Below are 15,213 nucleotides of genomic sequence, written 5' to 3' on the forward strand. Positions count from 1 at the left end.
TAGTGACAATAGATGGGCTATTTAGCCCTAGGTAAATCAATGCTTGGTTTATTTACAAAACAATCACCCACGGAATATGTGCTCTTTTTCATGTACATGCGTGATATTTGATCCAAAATTCAAAATGGAGCCAGTGAGCACATGCTCCAGACTAAATAAAGGCATTCGAAATGTCAAAAGAACTTAATTTTTCAACACATTTACATGCCCATGGCCTATATTCACACATAAATTTTTAGAAAAAAAAAGCTTTTTATGGACCTATGTATAAAAAAGGTGCTCCAACAGTTGCTTTTTACAGGACGATTTTTGCTTTTTTATGTAAGACACAACATATGTTTTATTCATGAAACTTTACAAACATGTAAAATACACAATATAAAAAGAAATTATGCTCTGTTTTAGTTTTAAAATTAAATTTCATGAATTTAACTCTTCATCCGGGTGCACATGCTATCGGAAAGCCAAAATGACACCTTCATATGTGATGGAGTATATAGTTGCCATGCAAGATATGCACACATAGGAGAATATTCCGTGCTTAAGGTGCTTGTTTTATTAATGGGCAACATTGTATTGCATACGTTGGTAAATAGATGACCTCTTAGAAAGTGTGTAGTTTAGATTTTCTAAATTTAAATTGAACTTTTAATATATCTTTTTGTCGAAAAATAAGTTCTATAAGTTTTTTGATGTTTAACTTACGGAAGTGGTTTATGGGATATGAGATGATCATATGCTTCCTCTATTTTAAAATGCATGTTATACATATTTTGAAATATAAAAAAAAACGAAATGAAAAATTTGCACGTACACCTTCACGTGCTAAGTGCTCACAATTTTTTTTCATGAAAATCGATTTGTTGTGTGACGTGTGTTAAAGAGAAAAAGTTCAATGCTAAAAATAAGGCATTTCAGAAGATAAATTTTCTCTTTTTTACATAGACCACACAAAAATTGGTTCCTCTCGAAACTTGACGAACTCACATATATTGCGAAGATGTAGATGTAGAATTTTTTTGTCAAAATTCTTTGACATTTCAAAATATAATTTGTTGGTAGAGGGAGCATATGCACCTCGAATCCGAATTGAATTTCCGTCAACTTACCTAAGTTTTACCGAGTTTATAGAAAATATAACATCATCTACTATATTAAATAAATACATTATGCACCCTCCACAACTATTACCGGTGGCGCATTGACATACTTCGTGCCACCGGACTTACATGATTCCAGTGGCGTGCCAGAACAAGTACCACACAACCGGTATGTGGGGCCCACCTGGTGTCAAAAAAGTTGGCTCGGAAATTTATTTCGATGATACAAGTATTTTTATTACCTGTGGCTTGGGAGTTTATGACTATTTTTAATTAGTAAAAGTATGGAGCTTAGTTTATCTGTTTTAAAACACATCTAAACTAATAAAAAAAGATAAATAGGGAAATCGTGTGAGGTGGCCAGGCCCATGGTGGCATGGCAGTTGGGCCACACCACTAGCAGCCCTCGGACAACTCAGCGCACCATCGTTCTCTCGGAGCCACAACCGCCCATAGAGCAACCGCTGTCCTCGGAGCCGCAACCGCCCTTGTCTGTCCTCGGAGCCGCAACCGCCCTTGTCGAAGTCACCGTCGCACCAATCATTTTTCGATAAAGGGAATATGTGATGGGATTCGTAGCATAGAAAACAAAAAATTCCTACCGCAAGAACGAATAACAAGCCAAGATCTAATCTAGTAGATGATAGCAACGAGATGAAGATCATGAGACTAACCCTCGAAGATTCCAAATCCTACGAGATTAGATCTCGTTGTAAATGTAGTCCTCACTTGCCGCTTTCAAAAGCGCGTAAAAGATCTTGACGGTGCCACAGTCGGGCAGCACCTCTGTACTCGGTCACACGTTCGGTGTTGATGACAACGTCCTTCTCCCCGTTCCAGCGGGCAGCGGATGTTGTAGATCCTCCTCGGAATCCCGCCAGCACGACGGTGTGGTGACGGTGGTGGTAGAGATCTTCGGCAGGGCTTCGCCGTAAGCACCGCGGGAGAAGAAGGAGGAGGGAGTAGCTAGGGTTTGGGAGAGAGGAGGGGCTTCGGGTGCCGGCTTGGGAGCCCCTTGGTGGTGCGGCCAACTTGTGTGTCCAGCCCCTCCCTCTCCCCCTCATTATATAGGTAGACCCCCCTAGGGTTTGCCCAAAATTCGAATAAGAGTCCAACTCAAAACCTTCCATATGGGTGAAACCTAGGTCAAGTGGGATTGTTCCCTTTCCTTGTTTCATGGCCGGCCAACTAGGTGGAGTCCACCATGGACTCCACCTTCCCACTTGGTGGGTTGGCTAGGGTTAGTGGAGTCCCTCCGGGACTCCTCCTTCCATAGTGATTTATTCCAGATGATTCTAGAAACTTCTACAACCTTCCATAAATTCATCGGACCATTTCCAAACTTGGAATGTCACTTCCTATATATGAATCTTATTCTCTGGACCATTCCGGGAGTCCTCGTGATGTCCTGGATCCCATCCGAGACTCCGAACAACATTCGAACTCCATTCCATATTCCATATCTACTTAAAACGACATCAAACCTTAAGTGTGTCACCCTACGGTTCGAGAACTATGTGGACATGATCGAGACTCCTCTCTAATCAATAACTAATAGCGGGACCTGGAGATCCATAATAGCTCCCACATATTCAACGATAACTCAGTGATCGATTGAACCATTTACATACGATACCGATTCCCTTTGTCACGCAATACTTTACTTGTCCGAGGTTCGATTATCGGTATCTCCATACCTAGTTCAACCTCGTTACCGACAAGTACTCTTTACTCATTACCGTGGTATGTCATCTCTTGTGACCTAGTCACATGCTTGCAAGCTAATTAGACGACATTCCACCGAGAGGGCCCAGAGTATATCTATCCGTCATTGGGATGGACAAATCCCACTTTTGATCCATATGCCTCAACTCATACTTTCCGAATACTTAATCCCATCTTTATAACCACCCATTTACGCAGTGGCGTTTGATGTAATCAAAATACCCTTCCGGTATAAGTGATTTACACGATCTCATGGTCGAAGGACTAGGTAACTATGTAACGAAAGCTTATAGCAAGTTGAACTTAATGACTTGATCTCATGCTATGCTTACTATGGGTGTGTCCATCACATCATTCACCTAATGATATGATCTTGTTATTAATAACATCCGATGTTCATGATCAGGAAACCATGATCATCTATTAATCAACAAGCTAGTTAAATGAGAGGCTTACAAGGGACTCTGGTTGTTTACACAACACACATGTATTAATGTTTCCGGTTAATACAAATATAGCATGGAGTGTAAACATATATCATGAACACTAAGATATAACAATAACCAATTTATTATTGCCTCTCGGGCATATCTCCAACAGTCTCCCACTTGCACTAGAGTCAATAATCTAGTTTATATTTGTAAAGATATAACACCTTGGCCTTCTGGTGCTTATCATGTTTTGCTCACGGGAGAGATTTCAGTCAACGAATCTGACACACTCAGAAACGTATGTATTTTGCAATTTATTTGCGTCTCCACGCATCACTCATTTTCTAAATGAGTCGGCATTAATCATATATGTTCAGTCTTCTGGTGGAACCTTAATTCCGCGGTCTGAATTATGTCACTAATTGTCAACACCCGGATTTTTAAGTCCAGATGCCTATTATGCCTTACATCGCAATCCCAGGAATATTGTTTTTGCGAGACATAATAGATTGATATCACAGAACATCATTCATTATAAACCATAATTGTCTTACAATACCGGATCACATGACCCAGTCTTAATACAACAGTTGATCTGATGATCAATTACATAACACATAGCGGAAGTAGCGTAGTAGCGGTCCATCTATTCCACAGGAAACTGTTGATGTCAGGAGTAATCCTAGTTATCGTAGACGTCTTGCTGTCCATCTTCTTGGTTCTGGTACTCCTCTTCATAGTCTGGCCATTTGAATAGCCAGGGACAAAGCCATGAGTACTTTAAAGTACTCATAAACTAATACTAGTGTAAGCACTATCAGCTATATCAATGGGGTTCTAAGCTCTAGGTTCATTTGCATAAAGCCAGTTTTATTTCATAAGCACTTAGTAATAAAAGACTCTTTAGTTGTCCAACTAACTCAAGTGGGAACATTAGTGTCATTCCCACAACTCTGTTGTGATCAAGTCAAATTCACCTTTCAAATTCAAGTCACAAGTTTCCAGTCATATGTCACATTTTGAAAAGTTCTGATGACGGAATAGTATGGCTTTTCCAACTGTCCATGACCGCGGACGCGGCTATTCGAATAGTTTTACACTGCAGAGGTCGTACACTTGTGCCACAATAATTGCAATAGCCCGTCAGGGGTAACTGGCCCTGATTTATCACACTCAGTGTGCGGACTACCAATCATAACCTTTCAATTACATACCCTAGTACAGGCACCTCTCCCCATGAGCTTGGCCTCCCAGTGTGGGCAAACCGCCAACCTGGGAACTGCACAGGGCTTGGGTCGGACATTCACCTCATTTCACGTCATTTCACTTTCAATGGAGGCAGCCTCGGCATAACCCCTATGACGCTGGTTCAGAGGGAACCCATACTAAAATACACAAGTTTCCAGTTAAGCCCTACCCAGATTCAGGTATTGTGGGGGTACTTGAAAATTGGAATGGTATCGCATCCGAACCCAACCATCAGTTTTTGTAAAATTCACCATGTCATTCACCAGTCATATTCACCTTCAAAATCTTTCAATAGAATGAACCATCATTCCAAGGTTTTCAAAGTCATTTGATTCACATGTTTCCCATCTAGAGTAGTCAATTTTTAGTTTAGCACTAGCAACTAGCCATGAGGGGTGCTAACTAGCTTGTATCTCTCTCTAGACTAATTTTGATGCTCTTGTAACACTCTATACTTAGACCAAAGTGAACTATGCACAAAATAAACTTTGATAAACCAAAGTAAAGCTTGTAAGAATAAAACTTGGGATTGAATCCTTAACACAAAGTAATATTGTAATGATGCCTTGCTCTAGTAGAGCTTTGCATTAGGGCAGCTTGGTAATAGCTTGCAATAATATAGTTTGCATTAGTCTAGCTTGCCTTGATTGGTATAGTGATCAAAGTTTGCTTCCTCTTCCTCGTAGACTTCTTCTTCCTCGTAGCACTTGGGACTAGCGTCTATAAATGAATACGAGATACACAATCACCAAACAAATACTTAAGTAAACTAGTAACCATAATGGTTCACACAAGATGACCTATTATCATCACAAGCATCCATACTAGGGTTTTACTTTTATTTACTTTGAAAAGTAATTTCCTCTCTTTGAAATATTTACTAGGGTTTCTATTTACTTCCTTTTTGAGAAACAGTTTCCTCTCATTGAATCTTGTTAAGATTTAATCTCCTCAAATAATAAAGTATGAGTAAAAGTTGACCAAGGTCAACATTGCATATTTATCATTTGGGGAAAATGATTTAAATGAGGTACTCCTCTCATACAATTTAAATACTACTTTGATTTAATATCCTCAAGTAATAACATATGAGGTCATGAAGACTAATGTCATCACCTCACTTGAATTACTTGTGAAAGTGATTTAAATGAGATGTTATACCTCATAGATTTGAAATAATTTAAATGAGCTAGAAATGACTACATAGCCATTATTTGATTCTAGCCCATGATCATTTGAAACAACTGATACGTCTCAAACGTATCTATAATTTCTTATGTTCCATGCTAGTTTTATGACAATATCTACATGTTTTATATGCACTTTATATCATATTATGGCATTTATTAGACTAACCTATTAACAAGATGCCACAGTGCCAGTTTCTGTTTATTATGTCTGTTTATTGCAGAAAAGGCCCAAAAACCAAAGTGCCCGGAAAAATCCAGAAAAATCAGAAATTCTATTCCGCCAGAAGACTCACGGAGCCAGAAGGGCCAGGCCAGAGGAGGCCCAGGGCCTCCTCCCCATCAGCCGGCGCGGCCAGGAGGGGGGCCGCCCCACCCTATGGTGTGGGCCCCTCGGGACTCCACCGACGCTGCCCTTTCGCCTATATCATCCCTCGCGACGCGAAAACCCTCAATCAATCAATCATACTCCAGAAAGACTCCAGGGGCGCCGCCGCCATCGCGAAACTCCGTTTCGGGGGACAGAAGTCTCTGTTCCGGCACGCCACCGGGACGGGGAATTGCCTCCGGAGTCATCTCCATCGACACCACCGCCATCTTCATCGCCGTTGCTGTCTCCCATGATGAGGAGGGAGTAGTTCTCCCCGAGGCTGAGGGCTCTACCGGTAGCTATGTGGTTCATCTCTCTCTCCCATGGTGTGATCTTTATGTGATCATGAGCTTTGTAATCTAGTTGAATATGTAGATGTTACTCTTGTCTATTATGCACTCTAGAGGTTACTTTAATATGAACTCCGGAGTTACTCTCCACGGTGTGATGGTGACAAGTGTGCGCATCGTGTGTGATTCCTTTATGAAGTTGTGGAGCTTGTTTACTCCGGCTTGAGGGTGCTCTTGTAGCCCTACACAATGAATGGTGTTTATTATCCAACAAGAGAGTGTTTGGGATTAGCATTTATTTATTCAGTTATGTGATCATTGTTGAGAGTGTCCACTAGTGAAAGTATGATCCCTAGGCCTTGTTTCTAAGCATTGAAACACCGTTTCCAACAAGTTCTGCTACATGTTTGCTTGCTGCCATTTTTATTTCAGATTGCAATCACTACTTATAATCATCCATATTACTTGTATTTCACTATATCTTCGCCGAACTAGTACACCTATACATCTGACAAGTGTATTAGGTGTGTTGGGGACACAAGAGACTTCTTGTATCTTAATTGCAGGGTTGCTTGAGAGGGATATCTTTGACCTCTACCTCCCTGAGTTCGATAAACCTTGGGTGATTCACTTAAGGGAAACTTGCTGCTGTTCTACAAACCTCTGCTCTTGGAGGCCCAATACTGTCTACAGGAATAGAAGGGTGCGTAGACATCAAGCTATTTTCTGGCGCCGTTGCCGGGGAGATCAAGACACGCTGCAAGGGGAATCTCTCACATCCAATCTCTTTACTTTGTTTATTGTCTTGCTTTACTTTATTTTATTTTCTGTTTTGTTTGCTTTCTCTATATCAAAAACACAAAAAATTAGTTACTAGTTTTACTTTATTTAATTCTGTTCTGCTTAGTTTATTTTTATTACTGTTAAAATGAATACTCCTGAGAACACTAAGTTGTGTGACTTCACTAGCACAAATAATAATGATTTCATATGCACACCTATTGCTTCACCTGCTACTACAGCAGAATTTCATGAAATTAAACCTGCTTTACTAAATCTTGTTATGAGAGAGCAATTTTCTGGTGTTAGTTCTGATGATGCCGCTGCCCATCTTAATAATTTTGTTGAACTTTGTGAAATGCAAAAGTATAAGGATGTAGATGGAGACATTATAAAACTGAAATTGTTTCCTTTCTCCTTAAGAGGAAGAGATAAAGATTGGTTGCTATCTTTGCCTAAGAATAGTATTGATTCATGGACTAAATGTAAAGATGCTTTCATTGGTAGATATTATCCTCCCGCTAAAATTATATCTTTGAGAAGTAGCATTATGAATTTTAAGCAATTGGATAATGAACATGTTGCCCAAGCATGGGAAAGAATGAAATCTTTGGTAAAGAATTGCCCTACCCATGGACTGACTACTTGGATGATCATCCAAACCTTCTATGCAGGATTGAATTTTTCTTCGAGGAACCTATTGGATTCAGCTGCTGGAGGTACTTTTATGTCCATCACTTTGGGTGCCGCAACAAAGCTTCTTGATGATATGATGATCAACTACTCTGAATGGCACATTGAAAGGACTCCGCAAGGTAAGAAAGTAAATTCTGTTGAAGAAACCTCCTCCTTGAGTGATAAGATTGATGTGATTATGTCTATGATTGTTAATGGTAGATCTAATGTTGATCCTGATAATGTTCCTTTAGCTTCATTGGTTGCTCAAGAAGAGCATGTTGATGTGAACTTCATTAAAAATAATTTCAACAACAATGCTTATAGGAATAATTCTGGTAACAACTATAGGCCATATCCTTCTAATAATGGTAATGGTTATGGTAATTCTTATGGTAACTCTTACAACAATAGTAGAAGTGTACCCTCTGGTCTTGAAGTCATGCTTAAAGAATTCATTAGTACACAAACTGCTTTTAACAAATCTGTTGAAGAAAAGCTTGGTAAAATTGATATTCTTGCTTCTAAGGTTGATAGTATTGCTGCTGATGTTGATCTTTTAAAATTGAAAGTTATGCCTAATGACGATAAAGATATTAAGTCATTTGCTACAGCAAACGCTATTCAAGTTCGAATTAATGAAAATATTAGATTGATGGTTGAATTGCATGCTAGGTGGGAAAGAGAAGAAGAACTAGCTAAAGAGAATAATGTAGCTAAAGTTTGGACTATTACCACCACTAGTAATGATGATGCTTTACATGTTGCTAAACCTCCTACTATCAATGGTAAAATAATTGGTGTTGGCAATGTTTCTACTCCTAGTGCAAAGCGTGCAAAATTGCCTGAAACTGCTGAAACTGCTTGTGATAAAAGTGCTGAAATTTTTAAGAATATTGGGGACATCGATCACATTGCTTTAGATCATAATGATTTAGATTTTGATGATTGTCATATCTCTGAAGTTATTAAGTTCTTGCAAAAACTTGCTAGAAGTTCTAATGCTAGTGCTATAAATTTGGCCTTTACAAAACATATTACAAATGCTCTCATTAAAGCTAGAGAAGAGAAATTAAAACTTGAAACTTCTATTCCTAGGAAGTTGGAAGATGGTTGGGAGCCCATCATTAAAATGAAGGTCAATGATTTTGATTGTAATGCTTTATGTGATCTTGGTGCAAGTATTTCTGTTATGCCTAAGAAACTCTATGATATGCTTGACTTGACACCATTGAAAAATTGTTATTTGGATGTTAATCTCGCTGATAATTCTATAAAGAAACCTTTGGGGAGGATTGATAATGTTCACATTACGGTTAACAATAACCTTGTCCCCGTTGATTTTGTTGTCTTGGATATTGAATGCAATGCATCTTGTTCTATTATTTTGGGAAGACCCTTTCTTCGAACTGTTGGTGCTATTATTGATATGAAAGAAGGAAATATTAAGTATCAATTCCCGTTTAAGAAAGGTATGGAACACTTCCCTGGAAAGAGAATGAAGTTACCTTTTGATTCTATTATTAGAACAAAATATGATGTTGATGCTTCATCTCTTGATAATACTTGAATTACACTTTCTGCGCCTAGCTGAAAGGCGTTAAAGAAAAGCGCTTATGGGAGACAACCCATTATTTTATTTCTGCAATTTTTGTTTTATATTTGTGTCTTGGAAGTTGTTACTACTGTATCAACCTCTCCTTATCCTTACTTTATTGCATTGTTGTGCCAAGTAAAGTCTTTGATAGTAAGGTTGATACTAGATTTGGATTTCTGTGCAGAGACAGATTTCTAGCTGTCACGAATTTGAGTAGAACTCTCTGTAGGAAACTCAGAAAAATCTGCGATAATTCATGAGTGATCCTCAGATATGTACGCAACTTTCATTCAATTTGAGCTTCTTCATCTGAGCACGTTAAGTGCCTCTAAAAAATTCGTCTTTACGGACTGTTCTGTTTTGACAGATTCTGCCTTTTATTTCACATTGCCTCTTTACTGTGTTGGATGGATTTCTTTGTTCCATTAACTTTCAGTAGCTTTGGGTAATGTCCAGAAGTGTTAGGAATGATTGTGTCCTGTCTGAACATGTGAATTTTTGATTATGCACTAACCCTCTAATGAGTTTGTTTTGAGTTTGGTGTGGAGGAAGTTTTGAAGGGTCAAGATAGGAGGATGATACAATATGATCAAGAAGAGTGAAAAGTCTAAGCTTGGGGATGCCCCCGTGGTTCATCCCTGCATATTTCAAGAAGACTCAAGCATCTAAGCTTGGGGATGCCCAAGGCATCCCCTTCTTCATCGACAACTTATCAGGTCACCTCTAGTGAAACTATATTTTTATTCCGTCACATCTTATGTGCTTTACTTGGAGCGTCTGTATGCTTTTATTTTTGTTTTTGTTTGAATAAATTTGGATCCTAGCATTCTTTGTGTGGGAGGAAGACACGCTCCGCTGTTTCATATGAACACTGGTGTTCTTAGCTTTACTTTTAATGTTCATGGCGAAGATTGAAAACCGCTTCGTTCATTGCTATTTGGTTGGAAACAGAAAATGCTCCATGTGGTAATTGGTATATTGTCTTGAATAATTTGATACTTGGCAATTGTTTTGAGCTCTCAAATAGATCATGTTTAAGCTCTTGCATCATGTAGATTGAACCTATTAGTGAAGAATTACTGTAGAGCTTGTTGAAATTTGGTTTGCATGATTGGTCTCTCTAAAAGTCTAGATATTTTCTCGGTAAAGGTGTTTGAACAACAAGGAGACAAGTGTAGAGTCTTATAATGCTTGCAATATGTTCTTATGTAAGTTTTGTTGTACCGATTCATACTTGTGTTTGCTTCAAACAACCTTGCTAGCCAAAGCCTTGTACTGAGAGGGAATGCTTCTCGTGCATCCAAAACCTTGAGCCAAAACCTATGCCATTTGTGTCCACCATAACTACCTACTATGTGGTATTTCTCTGCCATTCCAAGTAAATTGATTGCGTGCTACCTTTAAAATTTCATTCCTTGTCTTTGCAATACATAGCTCATGGGAAAATAGCTTAAAAAACTATTGTGGTATTGAATATGTTGCTTATGTATCTTATTTCTTATAAGTTGCTTGTTGAGCGGTAACCATGTTTCTGGGGACGCCATCAACTGTTACACCTTTGTTGAATATCATTTGAGTTGCTATGCATGTTCGTCTTGTCTGAAGTAAGGGTAATTTATCATGATTAAATGGTTTGAGTATGCATATTGTTAGAGAGAACATTGGGCCGCCAACTAAAGCCATGAATCATCGTGGAAGTTTCAGTTTGGACATTAATCCTCAATCTCTTATGAGAATATTATCTGTTGTTGAATGCTTAAGCATTAAAGAGGAGTCCATTATCTGTTTTCTATGTTGTCCCGGTATGGATGTCCTTAAGTTGAGATCTATCGAAAACGAGAAATCAAATGCGATCTATCTCCTTGGACCTCTGTACGGGTGACATAGAGGTACCCCTTTGTGACACTTGGTTGAAACATATGTAATGCAATGATAATCCATGGAAATCCGAGCTAATTAGGACAAGGTGCAAGCACTATTGGTATTCTATGCATGAGGCTTGCAACTTATAGGATGTTTTATGCATAACACATATGAATTATTACTACCGTTGACAAAATTGTTTCTATGTTTCCAAAATAAAAAAGCTCTAGCACAAGAGTAATCCCTGCTTCCCTCTGCGAAGGGCCTTTTTTTACTTTATGTTGAGTCAGTTTACCTACTTCTTTCTATCTTAGAAGCAAACACTTGCGTCAACTGAGCGCATTGATTCTTACATACTTGCTTATTTGCACTCATCATATTACTTTGTGTTGACAATTATCCATGAGATATACATGTTGAAGTTGAAAGCAACTGCTGAAACTTATATCTTCCTTTGTGTTGCTTCAAAACCTTCTACTAAGGATCTATTGCTTTATGAGTTAACTCCTATGCAAGACTTATTGATGCTTGTCTTGAAAGTACTATTCATGAAAAGTCTTTGCTATATGATCAGTTGTTTAGTCATTATCTTTACCATTGCTTTGAATCACTTCATTCATCTCATATGCTTTACAATAGTATTGATCAAGATTATGATAGTATCATGTCACTTCAGAATATATCCTTGTTATTGTTTACCTACTCGAGGGCGAGTAGGAACTAAGCTTGGGGATGCTTGATACGTCTCAAACGTATCTATAATTTCTTATGTTCCATGCTAGTTTTATGACAATATCTACATGTTTTATATGCACTTTATATCATATTATCTCATTTATTGGACTAACCTATTAACAAGATGCCACAGTGCCAGTTTCTGTTTATTATGCCTGTTTATTGCAGAAAGGCCCAAAAACCAAAGTGCTCGGAAAAATCAAGAAAAATCACAGAAATTCTATTCCGCCAGAAGACTCACGGAGCCAGAAGGGCCAGGCCAGAGGAGCCCAGGGCCTCCTCCCCATCAGCCGGCGCGGCCAGGAGGGGGGCCGCCCCACCCTATGGTGTGGGCCCCTCGGGACTCCACCGACGCTTCCCTTTCGCCTATATAATCCCTCGCGACGCGAAAACCCTCAATCAATCAATCATACTCCAGAAAGACTCCAGGGGCGCCGCCGCCATCGCGAAACTCCGTTTCGGGGACGAAGTCTCCGTTCCGGCACGCCGCCGGGACGGGGAATTGCCTCCGGAGTCATCTCCATCAACACCACCGCCATTTTCATCGCCGTTGCTCGTCTCCCATGATGAGGAGGGAGTAGTTCTCCCCGAGGCTGAGGGCTCTACCGGTAGCTATGTGGTTCATCTCTCTCTCCCATGGTGTGATCTTTATGTGATCATGAGCTTTGTAATCTAGTTGAATATGTAGATGTTACTCTTGTCTATTATGCACTCTAGAGGTTACTTTAATATGAACTCCGGAGTTACTCTCCACGGTGTGATGGTGACAAGTGTGCGCATCGTGTGTGATTCCTTTATGAAGTTGTGGAGCTTGTTTACTCCGGCTTGAGGGTGCTCTTGTAGCCCTACACAATGAATGGTGTTTATTATCCAACAAGAGAGTGTTTGAGATTAGCATTTATTTATTCAGTTATGTGATCATTGTTGAGAGTGTCCACTAGTGAAAGTATGATCCCTAGGCCTTGTTTCTAAGCATTGAAACACCGTTTCCAACAAGTTCTGCTACATGTTTGCTTGCTGCCATTTTTATTTCAGATTGCAATCACTACTTATAATCATCCATATTACTTGTATTTCACTATCTCTTTGCCGAACTAGTGCACCTATACATCTGACAAGTGTATTAGGTGTGTTGGGGACACAAGAGACTTCTTGTATCTTAATTGCAGGGTTGCTTGAGAAGGATATCTTTGACCTCTACCTCCCTGAGTTCGATAAACCTTGGGTGATTCACTTAAGGGAAACTTGCTGCTATTCTACAAACCTCTGCTCTTGGAGGCCCAACACTGTCTACAGGAATAGAAGCGTGCGTAGACATCAACAACCATGTCATATTTTTACCTATTCAGATAGACAATAAGAAATGTGATTTTTGAGAGTTGTAATCAACTCAAAATAATTCATGGTTGATTTTATAAAAATGTTTGAATTCTGAAAAGGGACTGTCTTGTTATTTTTATTGCAGGTGATCTATAATGAACTAGAGTTTGAGACCAGTGGGGTTTGATAGATCATTTCACAAGCTTTACAACAATGTAAAATTCATCAAATTTGGCTTAGTAGATTTGAAGTTATTCAATTTCTAGCAAAGCATCGGTATTCAAATTTGGGTTAAATTGATTTTAACGAATCCAAACGAAATGGACGCGCGGGAAACTAATTGGGCCCGCCCAACTGTGCTCCAGTGCGCAGCGGGCCGTCTGACACTGGGTCCCGCCCGTCAGTTACACTTAACTAGCGAAACGGTACGAGGGAACGTGGGGCGTTGGATTAGAGATGGATCGGACGGGCGAGAGGCGTCGTCGTCTCCGGCGAGAGGGGGCTACTGGTGCGGCGAGGGTAGGGGGTCGGCGAGCTCACCAGTTGCCGGCGGTCGTCAGCGAGGAAGCGGGGTGAGGTTGTCGTGGACGGCGGAGCGTCTGGTACAGGTGGCGTCACCGGAGGTGGCTTCAATCGACGGTTGCGTCTGCGGCGGCTCCGCGGACTCCGGCGAGCGATTGGCGAGCTTCCGGCGGTAATTTGGAGTGGAGAGGAGTCGAGGAGAGTCAGAGAGGAGAGGGGAAGGCGATGGTGTGCTGAGATAGCTCAGGGGAAGCCGCCTTTTATAGATGCGAGAGGTGGCCGAGGCGCATGGAGGCGGTCGATCATGGCGACGGCGTTTGGAGCGGCGAATGGGCAAGGGAGTGGGCGCGTCATGTTGGCGATGTCATGGCGGTCCTGACATGCATCATGGCGCAGCAGATGGAGGACTAGAGCGTGCGGGCGACTTCGTTGTCTCCGCAGTACCGAGGTGGAGGACGGTGATGATGGCGACGGCGACAGGGCGAGCGCCGGCCAAAGGGGCTGTCCAAGAGGGAGCTGGTGGTGTGGTGATTGCGCATGCGAGAGGAGGGAGCGAGGGGAGGACGAATGCGACGGGGCGAGCATGCGCACTGGCGCGTCCAAGGCGTGTCCTGGCGCGCTCTGGCATGTCCTGGCGCGTCTGGGCGCGTCGAGTGCTGGCCAATGCCGTGCTTGTCTTCGGCCAGGGAGGGTACAGGCGTGCTTGGTGGAGTGAGGGGAGCTGGTTTGGCAAGGTGACAGGGACCAGAGAGAGATGGAGGTGATGAGTGGCATGAGAGTGGCATGAGTGCTCGTCATGGTTGAGTTGTGATCATTCCTTGCTTTGATCCTTGTCTCCAAGGCCTGGCATTGTGTACTGGGTGTAAGAGGAGGTCAAGGATGACAAAAAGTGTGAGGGTTTAGTCTAAAATCGAGTGGATATTAGAGAGTATAATCAAAGTCAATAAGTGCACACAAGGTGTTTGTGTTGATGGCCGCAAGAGAATTATTTTTGATTTTTGCAAAAATATTTTATGGAGATGGTTCAATAATGTTTGACACACAAAGGTGGTGGTGGTGTGCAAAATGAAGTGGATTTGTGAAAATCCAAATGTGACATGATCTAAAATCAGATTGGGTGTTGCCACTTGGCATCCTTATATTAAGCAATAGAAAAAGATTTTGCTATGTTGGCCTTTACCAAAGTTGTTCATCTTGATGATGTCTTTGATGAGGTGCAAATAGTTGGGAGAGTTTGGTTTAGAAATTTCTTAATACAGGGGCTCAAAGAGGGTAAGATGTTAAAATTGCCATATGTGACCATTATCACATGTAACTTGTTTTTGAATTTTCCTTTGACTTGGTTTGGGTTTCTTTGATTCAAAAGTGGT

The sequence above is a fragment of the Lolium rigidum genome, chromosome 4 (assembly GCF_022539505.1).
Source record: "Lolium rigidum isolate FL_2022 chromosome 4, APGP_CSIRO_Lrig_0.1, whole genome shotgun sequence".
Classification (NCBI taxonomy): Eukaryota; Viridiplantae; Streptophyta; class Magnoliopsida; order Poales; family Poaceae; genus Lolium; species Lolium rigidum.